At 38.4% G+C, this 13,843-nt stretch overlaps 1 long non-coding RNA gene across 2 annotated transcripts in view; it reads left to right on the top strand.

The window, feature by feature from the left end:
- Window positions 1-13,843, top strand: part of LOC140531530 (uncharacterized) — a 63,506-nt gene that overhangs the window by 13,312 nt on the left and 36,351 nt on the right. Inside the window, exons 1-2 of one of the 2 annotated variants that reach the window (XR_011976356.1) lie at window positions 11,259-11,457; window positions 12,012-12,097. The exons of the other annotated variant lie outside the window; for it this stretch is intronic. This is a non-coding gene — a long non-coding RNA (uncharacterized lncRNA). Of the gene's footprint in view, window positions 1-11,258; window positions 11,458-12,011; window positions 12,098-13,843 lie in introns of those variants that run through there. 2 annotated transcript variants of the gene reach the window in all.

The raw sequence follows: 13,843 nt of genomic DNA, 5'->3' as shown, positions 1-13,843 counted from the left end.
GGTCAGTAAATAGCCCAAATTAATTCTTTCCCTTCCCAGGACTGTCTTGTTTCTTCTCCTGTAGGTCAACTTCTGAAGTGTGGACTGTCAGATGTGGACTAAGAATCTCTTCCCAACAGGGACCTTGAGTCCTGATGACTAAAATCTCCCCACCCCTTTCAAGAGTTTCCAGGTAACTTTTGTCCTGTTTACCCAGGGAAAATTTTTTGTTGCCTCCTGGGGTGTCAGAAGATTTACCATTTCAAAGAATATTATCTAAGGAAAGATGAAATTTCAGAGTGTTATGGAGAGAAAAATTGGAATTGGACCCAAAACCCAACTCTGTTCCTTGTTTTCCTTACTCCCTACATAACCTTGTACATTATCAATTCATCTCTCTGGACCTCAGTTTCTCATCTATAAAATGTGAAGGATTGGACTTGACTTCCCTTTCATCTCTCAAATTGCTGATCCTATGAATAGGAGGAGAGATGAAAATATTACTGGATGGAGAGGTGGGGCTCCATTCCTACCTCCATTTTCATACCACATTTCCATGTCTTCCCATAATTTCTTTTAATAATGGCTTCAATTTATTTTGTATCTCCTCACCTCCTTCTTCCCCCTAGTCTCCCTTGCTTTTTTTTCAGTTTTTGTAATTCAGGTGCTTTTCCCTGCAGGAAGTAACAGAATTACAGGTCTCCGTGACTATCTCACTATGCCTTTAATCAATATGAATCAAAGGTAGATCTAGGCTTTTTGAGTCCCTCGCTATTCATCTCTTTCCTTGTTGTATTAGATTATTCTGTATTTCCTATCCTCCAACTAGTTTTCTACTCAGGATAGAATGTTGTCTCATGTCTCACAACAATTTTTTTAAGCCTTAGGGATTTGAAACCTCATGTAAGCCTGATTTTCTGATTGAATCTCCTTTTTGTCTGTCTTTTCTGTGTCAAATCTATTAAGTTCATATCCTTGGTTTTTTGCCTGGTCTCTTCAAAGGGAGCATTGAGCAAGGAGATATTTATCATGAGTTCTGAGAGTGTTCCCTCCTAATTTATCACTGGTTCCATTTTATCATCCTGCAGGTGGAAAATGGGCATAAGATCACTTATTTTATTTTTAAATAGTATTTTATTTTCCTTCAATTACATGCCAAGACAATTTTTAGTATTTATTTTTACAAGATTTTGAGTTCCGAATTTTCCTTCTCCCTTCCCCCCTTCCAAAAACGGTAGGCAATTTGATATAATTTATACATGCTGTATCATGTAAAACATATTTCCATATTAGTCATAGTTGTGAAAGAAGAAATAGATCAAAAGAAAAAAACACAAAAAAGAATAAAGTGAAGAAAGTATGTTTCAATCTGTATTCAGAGTCCATCTGGATGTGTATTTTCGTTTGTGAGTCCTTTGTACTTGTCTTGGAATCAATGGGTTGCTGAGAAGAGCTGAGTCATTCATAGTTGATCATCACACAATGTTGATACTGTGTACAATGTTTTCCTGGTTCTGCTCATTTCACTTTACTCAATTTCATGTCTTTCCAGGATTTTTCCGAAATCTGCCTCTTCATCATTTCTTATTGCACAAAAGTATTTCATTACATCCATATACCACAGCTTGTTCAGCCATTTCCCAATTGATGAGCATCCCCTAATTTTTCAATATTTTGACACCACAAAAAGGGCTGCTGTAAGCATTTTTGCATATTTGGATCTTTGTCCCTTTTTATGATCTCTTTGGGATATAATGACAAGACTCTAGTAGTGGTATTGCTGCATCAAAAGATATGCACACTTTGGTTGCTCTTTGGGCATAGATCCAAATTACTCTTCAGAATGGTTGGATCAGTTCACAACTCCACCAACAGTGCATTAGTGTTCCAATTTTCCTATATTTGTATCCTTTTTTTGTCATATTAGTCAATCTTATAGGTGTGAAGTGGTACCTGAATTGTTTTAATTCATATTCCTCTAATCTATAGTGATTTAGAGCACTTTTTTATATGCCTACAGATAACTTTGATTTCTTCCTTTGAAAACTGCCTGTTCATATCCTTTGACCACTGTCAATTGGGAAATGACTTGTCTTCTAATAAATTTGACTAAGTTCTCTATATATTTGAGAAATGATGCCTCTATCAGAAGCACTTGCTATAGATTGTTTTCTAGCTTTCTGCTTTCCTTCTAATATTGATTGCATTGATTGCAATGCAACAATTGCATTGTTGATACAAAAGCTTTTCAAGTTAACATAATTAAATTATCTATTTTACATTTAGGAATGCTCCCTATCTCTTGTTTGACCATGAACCTGTAACTCACTTAACTTCTTTAAGAATTTGGATGCTATACCACTTGGTGTATATATGTTCAATATTGATATTACTTCATTTTCTATGGTATCTTTTAGCTAGATGTAATTCCTTCTTTGTGTCTTTTAATTGGGTCTATTTTTGCTTTTGTTTTGTCTGAGATCAGAATTGCAACTCCTGCTTTTCTTTTTAAATTTCAACTGAAGCATAATAGATTCTGCTTTAGCCCCTCACCTTTACTCTGTGTGTCTCTCTGCTTCAAGTGTATTTCTTGTAAACAACATATTGCAGGATTCTTTTTTTTAATCCACTTTACTATCTGTTTTCATTTTATGGGAAAGTTCATCCCGTTTATCTTCCCAGTAACAATTACCAACTGTATAATTCCCTCTATACTATTCCCCTCTTCCTATTTGTCCTCTGTTTCTTTCACCCTTTCCTTCCTTGACAGTGTTTTGCTTCTTTCTACTGCCTCCCCTGGTCTGCCCTCTCTTTTGTAAGTAACCCTCCTCCAACCTTTACTTAATCTCTTCTCCTCCTACTTTCCTGTTGGGTGAGATAGATTTCTATATTCAATTGATTGTGTATATTATTGTGTGCATTATTGTTCCCTGTTTGAGCCAATACTGATGAGAGTAAGGTTCAAGAAATGCCCATTGCCCACCCTCTCATCTTTCCCTCAACTCTTTTTTCTGCATCTCTTCATGTGAAATAATTTACCCCACTGTACCTTTCCCTTCCTTCTGCATGCAGTATACTCCTCTTTCTCATACCTTAATTGTTACTTTTGTCATTCTCTCAAATTCACCTTATACCCATACCCTCTATGTATGTATATTTCCTCTAGCTATACTATTAGTGGTACAGTTTTTAAGAATTGCAAGTATTATTTAGCCATGTAGGAATGTAAACAGTTCAGATCCATTGAATCCTTTATGCTTTCTATTCTCTTTTCCCCTTTTTAGGCTTCTCTTGGATCTTGATATTGGAGAGCAAATTTTTTGTTCAATTCTAGTTCCTTTATAAAAGCTTGAAATCCTTCTATTTCATTGAATGACCATTTTCCCCCTGAAATATTAAGCTTAATTTTGCTGGGTAGATGATTCTTGGTTGTAGCCCTAGGTCCTTTGCCTTCCAGAATGTCATGTTACATCACTTCTGATCCTTTAATGTTGCAGTTGCTAAGTCCTGTGTGATCCTGATTGTGGCTCCCTGATATTTGAATGGTTTCTTTCTGGTCAGTTACAGTACATTTTCCCTTGACATGATAATTCTGTAATTTGGTCATCATGTTCCTTAGAGTTTTTATTTTGGGATCTCTTTTCTGAGGTGATTAGGGGATTCTTTCAATGTTTATTTCACCCTCTGCTTCCAGGATATCAGGGCAGTTTTCCTTGGTAATTTCTTGAAAGAAATTCAGGTCCTCCTTTTGATGATGGCTTTCATGTAATTTAATAATTCTGACTTTGCTTCTCCTGCATCTGTTTTTCAGGTCAGATGTTTTTCCAATGAGACATTTTACATTTTCTTCCGTTTTTTCATTCTTTTGAATTTGTTTGATTGATTATTGATGTCTCATAGAGTCATTATTTTCCACTTTCCCAATTCTAACTTCAAGGAGTTGTTTTCTTCAGTTAACTTTTGTGCTTCCTTTGCTATTTGTCCAATTTTAGATTTTAAGGAGTTGTTTTCTTCAGTAGATGTTTGTACCTTTTTTTTTATTTGGCCAATTCTACTTTTTCCTAATTCTCTTTTCATAATTCGCTTGCATCACTCTCATTTCTTTTCCCAACTTTTCTTCTGTCTCTCTTATATGATTTTTAAGCTCCTTTTTGAGCTCTTCTATGATTTTTTTCTGGGATTGAGATCATGTCCCATTTTCTTTTGGGATTTTGCCCATTGGTGTTTTGACACTGTTGTGCTGTTATGAGTTTGTCTTGATCTTCCTGTAACTTTCTATAGTCAGATTCTTTTTTTTTTGTTGTTGTTGTTTTTTGTTCATCTTTTTTGATTTCTCCCCTTTCTTTTAAATTTAAACTCTGCTCCCAGGGAGGAAGGGTCACTGTTTAAGATTTCTTGTGCTAGGGGCTACAGGTTCTGGCCGTTTACTTGGTGTTGCCCTGATGTTGCCCTGAAGCCCATTGGGGCCGTGGTGAGGGGTGGGGTGAGGAGTGGCTGGTACTACTGGAGACTGCAGGGATCTAGAAGTGTATCTGGTGCTGAGCCTGGCATGTGTTGAGTCTACTGCTCTGGGCTATACTGAAGCACATGAAGGACTGCTGGAGGCTGCCTGTCTGCCTGGAACTATGCTGAAGCATGTGGGAGGTTCTCAGAATTGGGGTCTGCCCATTTTCCTGGCTATGCCAAGGCATGTGAGGGGGTCCTGGTGTTAGTATTTACCTGTTCCACCATTCTGGGGCTCAGGATCTCCCACTGATTTACTGAGGTGGGGCTTGCTGCTGGCTTGCTGAAGTGCTTCCTGTCCTTTACTGCATTTCCTTTTTACCTGAGAGAGAACTTTCTTGCTCGTTTTCCAAGTTTCTTAGGCTAAAAGATTGTTATGCCCCATCTTTTTTGCTGGTTCTGCTGTTCTAGGATTTGTTTTGGAGTGCCATTTATGGTTGTTTGGAGATGAATATGAAGGAGTTATGGTGATTTACTGCTTATCCCACCATATTGTCTCCCAGATGCATAAGATCATTTAAAGAGAATTTCAAATGAATAATTTTTCTACTTTTTGAAATTTAAAACGGAAGTTCATAATTTTGCTAAATTAACAAGATAGCTACTTATTACCTGTCCTGTGTCTCTTTTGCCTTAGGTGTATTTCATGATCAGCTTTGATACGGTGGCAAGAATACTGGGTTTGGCATCAAATGACCTAAGCTTGAATTCTAAATCTACTCTTTTGGTCCTTAGCCCTCCCCAAGCCTCAGTTTCCTCATCTGTCAAATCTAGATGATCATGGAGGTCCCATGGTACCTGACCCATGATAAGTATCTAATAAATATATATTGATTGATTTTAGCCCAAAGACTTGTGACCTTACGGACTTTGGGTCATCACCAGCATTTGACCACTTGGCAGAATCACAGCCTAGGTGAATGACGAGGGTTGGGGAAATCGTCCAGTTAAGGAGAACTAGTGGTCAGAAGATTGTGACTCTTGTGGTAGTGGTGACAGAGGAAGTTGCCCTGGCCACTTATAGAAGTTTTTCCTTTCCCTGGTCTATAGTTCAGTTTATTAAGATAGTTCAGCAGAGAGTATGATTGAATTCTAGCTTCTCAGAGAAATTGCTGGAAAAAATAATGAATCTTTTCCACCCTCCATTCTCCTTTTTGCTTCAGTGCCCAGAGCAATAGGCTGCAAGGTTAATTATAAGGTTAATTACTGTTATTTATATATGTAAACTCTTAACTATTAATTATTTTGCTATTATTATTAGCAATGATTTATAGATAAACATAAGGTAATTTTAAATACATCTTTAATTATAGTGAGTCTGAGAGAGGAAAAGGAATCCTGTGCATATTTGAGCTAAATTCAACTGGTTAGGAAATCACCATCCCCACAGATTACCCTGGAGCCTCAAAACCCAGTCTCCAAGACTCAACCTAGGCATTATCCTTACTCCTCATTCTTTCTCACCCTGATATCCAAACTATTGCCAAGTCCTATCAATTCCATCTTTGCAATATCTCTTTGCATTTGCCCCCTTCTTTCTTATGACATTGCAACCATTAGACCCTCATTACTCCCAACTGGCCTATTGCAATATCCTTTCGGTTGGTATTCCTGCCTTAATTCTCTCCCTATGCCAATCTACATTCCACTCAGCTGTCATATTGATCTTCCTAAACCACAGGTCTGATCTGACCATGTCACCTTCCCCCCTCCAACCCATCCAAATAAACTCCAGTGACTTCCTATTGATTCTAGGATCAAAAAACAAAACAAACAAAAAACAGAAAAAAAAACCCCAAACCAAAAGCTCTGACTTTCAAAGCCTTTCCTAGCCTGGTCCCCTCCTACCTTTCCAGTCTTCTAATACCTCACTTCTTTATATCCTGCAATCCAAGGACATATCCTCCCTGCTGTTCCTCTCACAAAACACTCCATCTCTCAACTAAGGACATTTTCATTGATTGTGTGCCATGCCAGAAATGCTCTTCCTTCTCACCTCTGCCTCCTAACTTCCTTCAGGTCTCAGCTAAAAGCCAACTGTCAATGAGAATCTTTCCTGAACTCACTTAATGCTAACATCTTCCTTCTGCTGATCATTTCCAATGTATTCTGACTATATCTTGATTCCACATTATTGTTCTTATCTTATCACTTCTGTTAAACTAGGAATCTTTTGAGATTCACCTTTCTTTGTTTCCCCAATGCCTAGTACAATGCCTGGCAGATAGAATGTGCTTGCAAAATATTCATTGATTGACCTACTGGGGGTTGGACATGTTGTAAGAATTTTATTTGCATCTTGTATGCATGGTGGGTTTTTTTAATTCTTATTTTGTTGAGAAAGCAAGACGTGAAAATAAAACCCTTGTCTTAGACTAAATCTCTCACAAGCTAATTTAATTATCTACTTGAGGACTGGTCAGCTTTGCACCACAAGTCTTTAGGTTCTTTTTCTTTTACTGATTAAAGAGAGGCAAAAGGGAGCAGATCACTCAAGAGATCACACCCTGAGTCAGTCATCAAGGGCAACACTGTAAAATCATTTGTTTAACTCTTCTTTCTCAACTTATCGTTGGCCAAGTTCATATGAAAGCTACCCTATGAATGCTTTCATTCTGCTCTTGTATCTTAGCCTGTCTATAAGCTCCATCCAGAGTTAAATTGCTATTAGGCACAGTAGACAAAGGGAATGGTATGCACCTATTGCCAGTATGTAAGATTGCTTGATGAAAGACAATTCCAGAAGTAGATCTGTAAGTTTTTTAACCAGTTTTTCAGAGAATATTTATTAATCCTTTTCTTCCCTTTTGACAAAGAAATATTAATCTTCCATTAGCTGCCATAGGGTGATCAGCCCTGCATTTCATTAGTGGTCTGTATATTTTTGTTGGAAGGTTTTCCCAATCTGGTTAGAATAGATTTTATAGTTCTCAAAATGTACATTAAGACTGATTTTAATTACCTTAAATGTATCCTTCCCACTGAAATCTGATGTCAGTAAAATTCTTAACAGTCACAGCTTTCTCCTGCTTAAAGAAATAAATTTATGCTTTATGTGAATTGCTTGGAGGAGACCAAGGTATTTGTAAGAATCCTCTTTGTCTGTTGATGCCATCTGGTTCCCTAGATTCCAGTTTGAAATCCTTTATTCTCTGTCTTTCCTTGGCATAGTTTAATAATTTTATACTTACTGGGTCAAAAGTGATATTTTGATCTCAGTGGAGAAAGATTCTATTAGGTGACGTTGTTTAATGTGTTTTACTGTGGGACAAGATAACTTGCCATCAGTGTACAACAAGTGATTTATAATATGTTGCAACTCTTTAATGTGGAAGCCATACACAGTTCTGTTTAGAACTAATGATAATGAGTTTAAGGCTACAGAGACCCATAAAGGGAACCCATGAAGAGGGAAATCATTCTGTAAATAGGGTCAGACAGGACAAAGGCAGAGAATGGGAAGAGTTTGTGGAATGCAGTGGTTAAGAAACACCAAAGTAGGACATTGTGACTGGATGCTAAAGTGAATGGAGGGAAATCTTCTGTTAACAAGAGTAGAAGGATAGGTCAGGTATCACAATTCCAAGGACATATTCACTACTTGGAGTTTGATGAGTGGGGGACTGATACAGAGATAGAGAAAGATGAAGAGACAGAGAAGGAAAGAAAATGGAAGGGAGGGAGGGAAGAAGAGACTCACCCTTGACTGACAGATATCCTGTCTCAGTTGAAAACCTCTAAGAAGCAAATCTGTATTTCTTTGTTTAATCAAAAGAGGAAGGGTTGGAAAAACTCATCTTCTCTCAAAGCAGAGAAAATGGAGAAATATTAAAATGGAACACTGAATACTTTTTCAGAAAATATTTCAGTATTGAATGACTTTATTTAATTGCTTTTATCTGTTACAAGGGAAGATTCCTTCTAGGGTGGGGTAGATATGGTCAGGAGTGTGCTGGTAAATGGGGCAGTGAGGTGCTGTAGTAGATAGAGTGCCAGATCTGAAGTTAGGAAAACTCATCTTGCTGAGTTCAGATCTGACCTCAGATTGACTTACTAGCTGTGTGATCCTGGGCAAGTCACTTAACCCTCTTTGCCTCAGTTTCCTCATGTGTAAAATGAGTTAGAGAAGGAAATGGCAAATAACTCCAGTAACTTTGCCAAAAAAGCCCAAATGGTTCCGCCAAGAGTTGAACAAGACTGAAATGACTGAACAACAAAGAAAAGGGCTGGTAAATGTTTCATAACTGGTTTTCTGAAAACACAAATAAAAATGTAATCACTTTTAAGTTTAATCTGGATTATTAATATTTCCCCCATCACTTTCTTATGTCTAAACATTCAACAAAATAATAAAATCAAAGTCTGATTTTCAGCATTTACTGATTTCCAAGGTAGAAATGTTCACACCGAAAATTTTACAATGAGCTCTTGTTAGCCAGTTCAATCTGACTCTACCATACCCCTGGGGATGACAATCATGGAAAGAAAAATACATCAATAACTAATTTTTTTTAGAAATGAGGGGTGAGAGCTTGATCCTTATGACCTTTTCTACCTTTACACCATGTTTCTATATTCCATACTTGTGTTTCCAAGGCAATCTGTTGTCAAATCTCATCATTTCTACCTTCTTAGCATCTCTCATGTATGTCCTCTTGTCTTCATTCACGTAATCACAACTGTATTTTAGAACCTCAATCATCTCTCACCTGGACTCTTGCCCTCGTCTTTAATTCACCTTGCTGTCCCAAGTCTCTTTCCATCTCAAAGTATCCTCAATCAGCTGCCAAGGTGGGTTTCTAAAGTGGAGGTCTATCCATATGTTTTCACGCCCCTCCTCCCTCCAATAAACTCCCTGTCACCTGATACCTAGTAAACCTTGAATAAATGCTTGTTCACTAACCAGCCTAACTAGTTTGTTTCTTCAGTAGAGGTTTCACATGTGTCTCTTTTTCCTTTCTTTTTCATTCTTGAAATGTGCTAGATCCCATGCTGCTTCATTATCTCATCTCAGGCATTGCAGATAATCCTGAGATTAGCACAGAGAAAAGACAATTTTCTCTCTTCCACAGCCTTTTAAGACAGTATCTAAGCATTTGGTAAATCCAGATGTAATTATTTAAAATATTTGTCAAATCAGGCTACCTGGACCAACTTGGTTACTTGTGTCAGGGAAGGGGGCCCATGAACTAATTCAAACAGGCCACCAAAGCCTGATAGGATTCTTTTCCTCTTCAGCTGACTCAGACTACCTGATCACTGCTGAGTGCACTGCCTAGCATTTGGAAATGGCTGAGTGCAGTCATGAGCCATGCAGTTCAGAGGGCTGATTCCATGCTGATAGCTTGCACAATTACCTCTTTCCCCAATGGTACATTCTTGCTAATAAGAATTGCTTAGAGCAAGGGAGTACACTGGCTAATGGTACCTGGATTTAAATTCTGATGAACTAGGGACCAGGTATTTTCCCCAAAGGGCCCTTAAGCTACAACTTGCTTCCTACTTTCCCACTGGAAACAAGTTTGGAGGTGCTGACCCTGCTAAGTCTGTGAAACTTCATGTGTAAGAGACAGAGTCATACAGAGACAGAGACAGAGAGAGGGAGGGAAGACTGGAGGGAAGGGAAGGAGAAGGAGAAGGAGAAGAAAGAGATACACAATGAGACAGAAACCCAGAGAGATAGAAACAGAGATACAGAGGACATACAGAGATAGAGAAAGACAAAGAGACAGAGAGGGAAAGAAGAAGGAAGGGAGGGAGGGAAGAAGAGAGAGAGAGACTCATCCTTGCCTGACAGACAGACTATCTCAGTTGAAAACCTCTGAGAAGCAAATCTGTATTTCTTTGTTTCATTCAGATCAGGGGGTCATAGATTTAAAAGCTGGAAAGGAACTCAGAAGTCATCTAGTACAACTCTCTTATAGATGAGAAAATGGAGATCTAGAGAGATGAAAGGGCTTATCCATGGTGACACCAGTAGTAAGAAAACAGAGCTAGAATTTAAACCCTTAGCTTTTGATCCCAAGGGGCAACTCAGTGGTGCAATGAATAGAATCTTGGACCTGGAGGACTCAGCCTCCTGAGTTCAAATCTGGCCTCAGATATTACTAGCTGTGTGACCCTGGCCAAATGAGTTAACTCTGTTTGCCTCAGTTTCCTCATCTGTAAAATGAGCTGGAGAAGCAAATGACTACAGTAGGTGCCCAGAAAATCCCAAATGGGGTCATGCAGAATTGGATGCAACTGAAAAGTGACTGAACCTCTGATTCTAAAACCAGTACTTTTCTCCACTGTATCATGATGAATCATAAGGCAGCCTGTTTGAGGCTTTGGGAGTTGCTAGTAAAGATTCTATGGTTAGTCTTTATCCAGAGTATAGGTTTTAGTCTGCGGTTCCCTAAGGGATCCTTAGATAGATATCTGAGGGTCTGTGGACTTAGATGAGGAAAAAGACAATGAATCTTTCTTTTTACTAACTTTTAACTGGAGTTTTCCATTTACTTCAAATACTTAAAAGCATGATTTTGAGATGATCTGTGGGCTTCATCAGGGTACTGAAGGGGCCGAAGACATAGTAAAAAGCTTCAGAACCCCAGAACTAGAGGGAAAACAAATTGCAAGTGTCAGAAAAGCCCATCTAATTGTTGTGTCCAATTTGAGTAGCTTGGTTGCTGGCAGTGATGGATCATTGAGTAAAGCTGTGCTGCAGAGGTATCGATCTTATTGGGTAAATGTCTCTCATCAGTTGGGAAATACCCCCAGAGGACTGGAAGGTCAGATCATCCCAGGGAAGAGGGCCTAGCTCACGTGGCATTCAGCCCAGCTCAGCTGAGTTCAGCTCAGTTCAGCACTCAGGGCTTTCACCTTATCTGACATCCACCCACTAGAGTTCTGATGAAAAGCTCAGTGCCAAGTGACGGGGGAGGCATGCGTCTCATTGCATATTCATGTTTCCATCTCAATAAGCGATTAAAGGTAGAAGAAACCCGATTTCATCCAGGATTTCTTGCAAGCATAGCCCCCTGCCTAACAGACATTCAGGAGGGTGGTACCATGAACAGATGGGTCACGGTTTTCCTGCTTGATAATGTAGCAATTTGACTCATTTGCTCATTTTCTTTTTAATGAACATATTTTTGTCCTTCCATGTGGGAGAAAGAGCTGGTGTTTCCACCTACTCAGTCAGGGAGGGAAACTCTTCATGGAGGTTTCCTTGATGTTAGAAAAAGCTTCCTAAGAAGTAGAAATGTCCCAAAGTGGGGTGAGCTACATCATGGGGCAGAGGCAGATATATGGTTTTGTAGATAGAGTGCTGCACCTGGAGTCAGGAAAACCTGAGTTTGAATCCTATCTCAGACAATTTCTAGCTGTGTAAGCCTGGGCAAAGCACCATAGCCTCTTTTTTGCCTCAGTTTCCTCTTTTGTGGAATGAATGTAACAATATGACAAAGATGTTGTTGAGAAATTAGCTTTGTAACTCCAAAGCACTGAGTAAATGCAAACTCTCAATGGTTCTTTTTGTGACGCAGGATATACGGATAGAGGACTGACCTTGGAGTCAAGAAGACATGGGTTCAAATCTTGATTTTGATATATTCTGGTTGTGCGGTTCTGGGTGAGTCACTTTGTCTTTGAATGTTTCTGGGCTACTCTCTAAGCCTAAAAATTAGAAAGTGGAGGTTGATCTGCTTTGAGAGAAGGAATTTCTTTCCTGGAAGTTCCTAGAACCAATATCATCACAGGTCAAGTTCTTCTCCTCCTCCTTCCCTTTCACAAAACAAAACAATTTCTCTTTGCATAACTCTTATTACAAAGTGGCTTTCTGTAGTAGAAAATACACTAGATTTTCAGTCTGGTTTACTCAATTTACTCAACTGTAAAATGGGAATTATAAGACTTGTATTATTTACTTTCTAACAATGATTGTAAGGAGAGTGTTTTCTATATTCTAAGGTTCTCAGTTCGTGTGAATAACAACTTTTTTTCAATCATCTGATTTATTCTGAAATCTCTTCTCATTCTTTAAAAAATGTCACTTCTTTTGAATTCCAATTCTTCATTCTTGAGTTAGGATTTTCTATTTTACCTTCCACAAAGTTTATATCTTGATTCTGCTTTTTACAACCTTTATGACCATGGGCAAATCATTGAACTTTTCAGGGTCTCTGTTTCTTAATCTTTAAAATGAAGAGGAAAGACCTGAGACAGCTTAAGTTTTCATCCATTTTAAACCCTTAATCCTAAAATGGGAAGCATCCCGTAATCAACTCTCCTTTGATCTATTATTTTTGTGATTCAAAAAACCACTCGTTTCATGTGATTGTGTGTGTGTATGTATGTGTGTGTGTGTGTGTGTGTGTGTATGTGTGGAGGAGGTTAAGAGTAGCTTTTTAATATACTCATTTTGTTACCTTCTATGTAATCTGTCAAATGACTATATATACTAATAACTATAGCTCGGTGTTGGGAGTTAGTCACCTCTGGACAAGCCCTAGCTCGTCATTTTTTCATTAAGAAGTATGGTACCATGTACAACCTTCACTCTGGAGTCAGAAGGCTACATTTCTTCATATCCACCCTCTTCTCCTCATCCCCAAGCTAACAACTTATGTGACTGGGGAAGTCACTTAACCTCTCTGGTTTCTATCACATGTAAAATAAAGGGGGTTAGACTATCTTGGTCTCTGAGCTCTCTTGTGACTCTAGGACCACCCCAGAATAAAATACAAGACTCCAGATGTTATATAACTAGGGCAGAGCAGAATTGTGAATAAAACTGGATGAGCCAAAGACAGAGGAGAGACAAATCCATTTCTATTTTATTGTCGTATGTAAAAGGGCCAAGTTGATAAAAGAGAAATACAAGTGGTTATTTGGGGAAAGGAAGGAAAAAGCATAAGTAAGATATGAGATGTAAAAGAAATAAAATAGCAATCAGGTCTAATCCCATGACCAGCCATATAGGGAGGTCACAGAAAGAGATAATTCTGGGATGTGTTGCTTTAGGGAGTAGACAAAGGTCAATAGTCTTTCAGAATTCTCTAGCCTGCAAAGCCATCGTTGTTACATATAGAACAGACCATCTACTAGGGTGAGGTCAGAACATTTCTTTACCTCAGTGTGTCTCAATCCCTTTTCCATTAAGAAAATAGAGCCCTGGGGAGATTTATCTCATTCAAGGGGAGTATGCCAAGACCAAAGAATTAAAATGGATTTCTGATTATGAGTTAGGTGACAGTTGAACTTAGAAATCCAGGGAGATAATAGAGGACAAGGCAGTTAAAATACATATGGTTCAGTTCAGACAATCAAAAATCAATCAATAATCGTTTCTTAAGCACCTACTTATTATTTGTCAGGC

This window comes from Notamacropus eugenii, chromosome 3 (assembly GCF_028372415.1).
Source record: "Notamacropus eugenii isolate mMacEug1 chromosome 3, mMacEug1.pri_v2, whole genome shotgun sequence".
Classification (NCBI taxonomy): domain Eukaryota; kingdom Metazoa; phylum Chordata; class Mammalia; order Diprotodontia; family Macropodidae; genus Notamacropus; species Notamacropus eugenii.
This window is presented reverse-complemented; position numbering and strand designations above follow the sequence as displayed.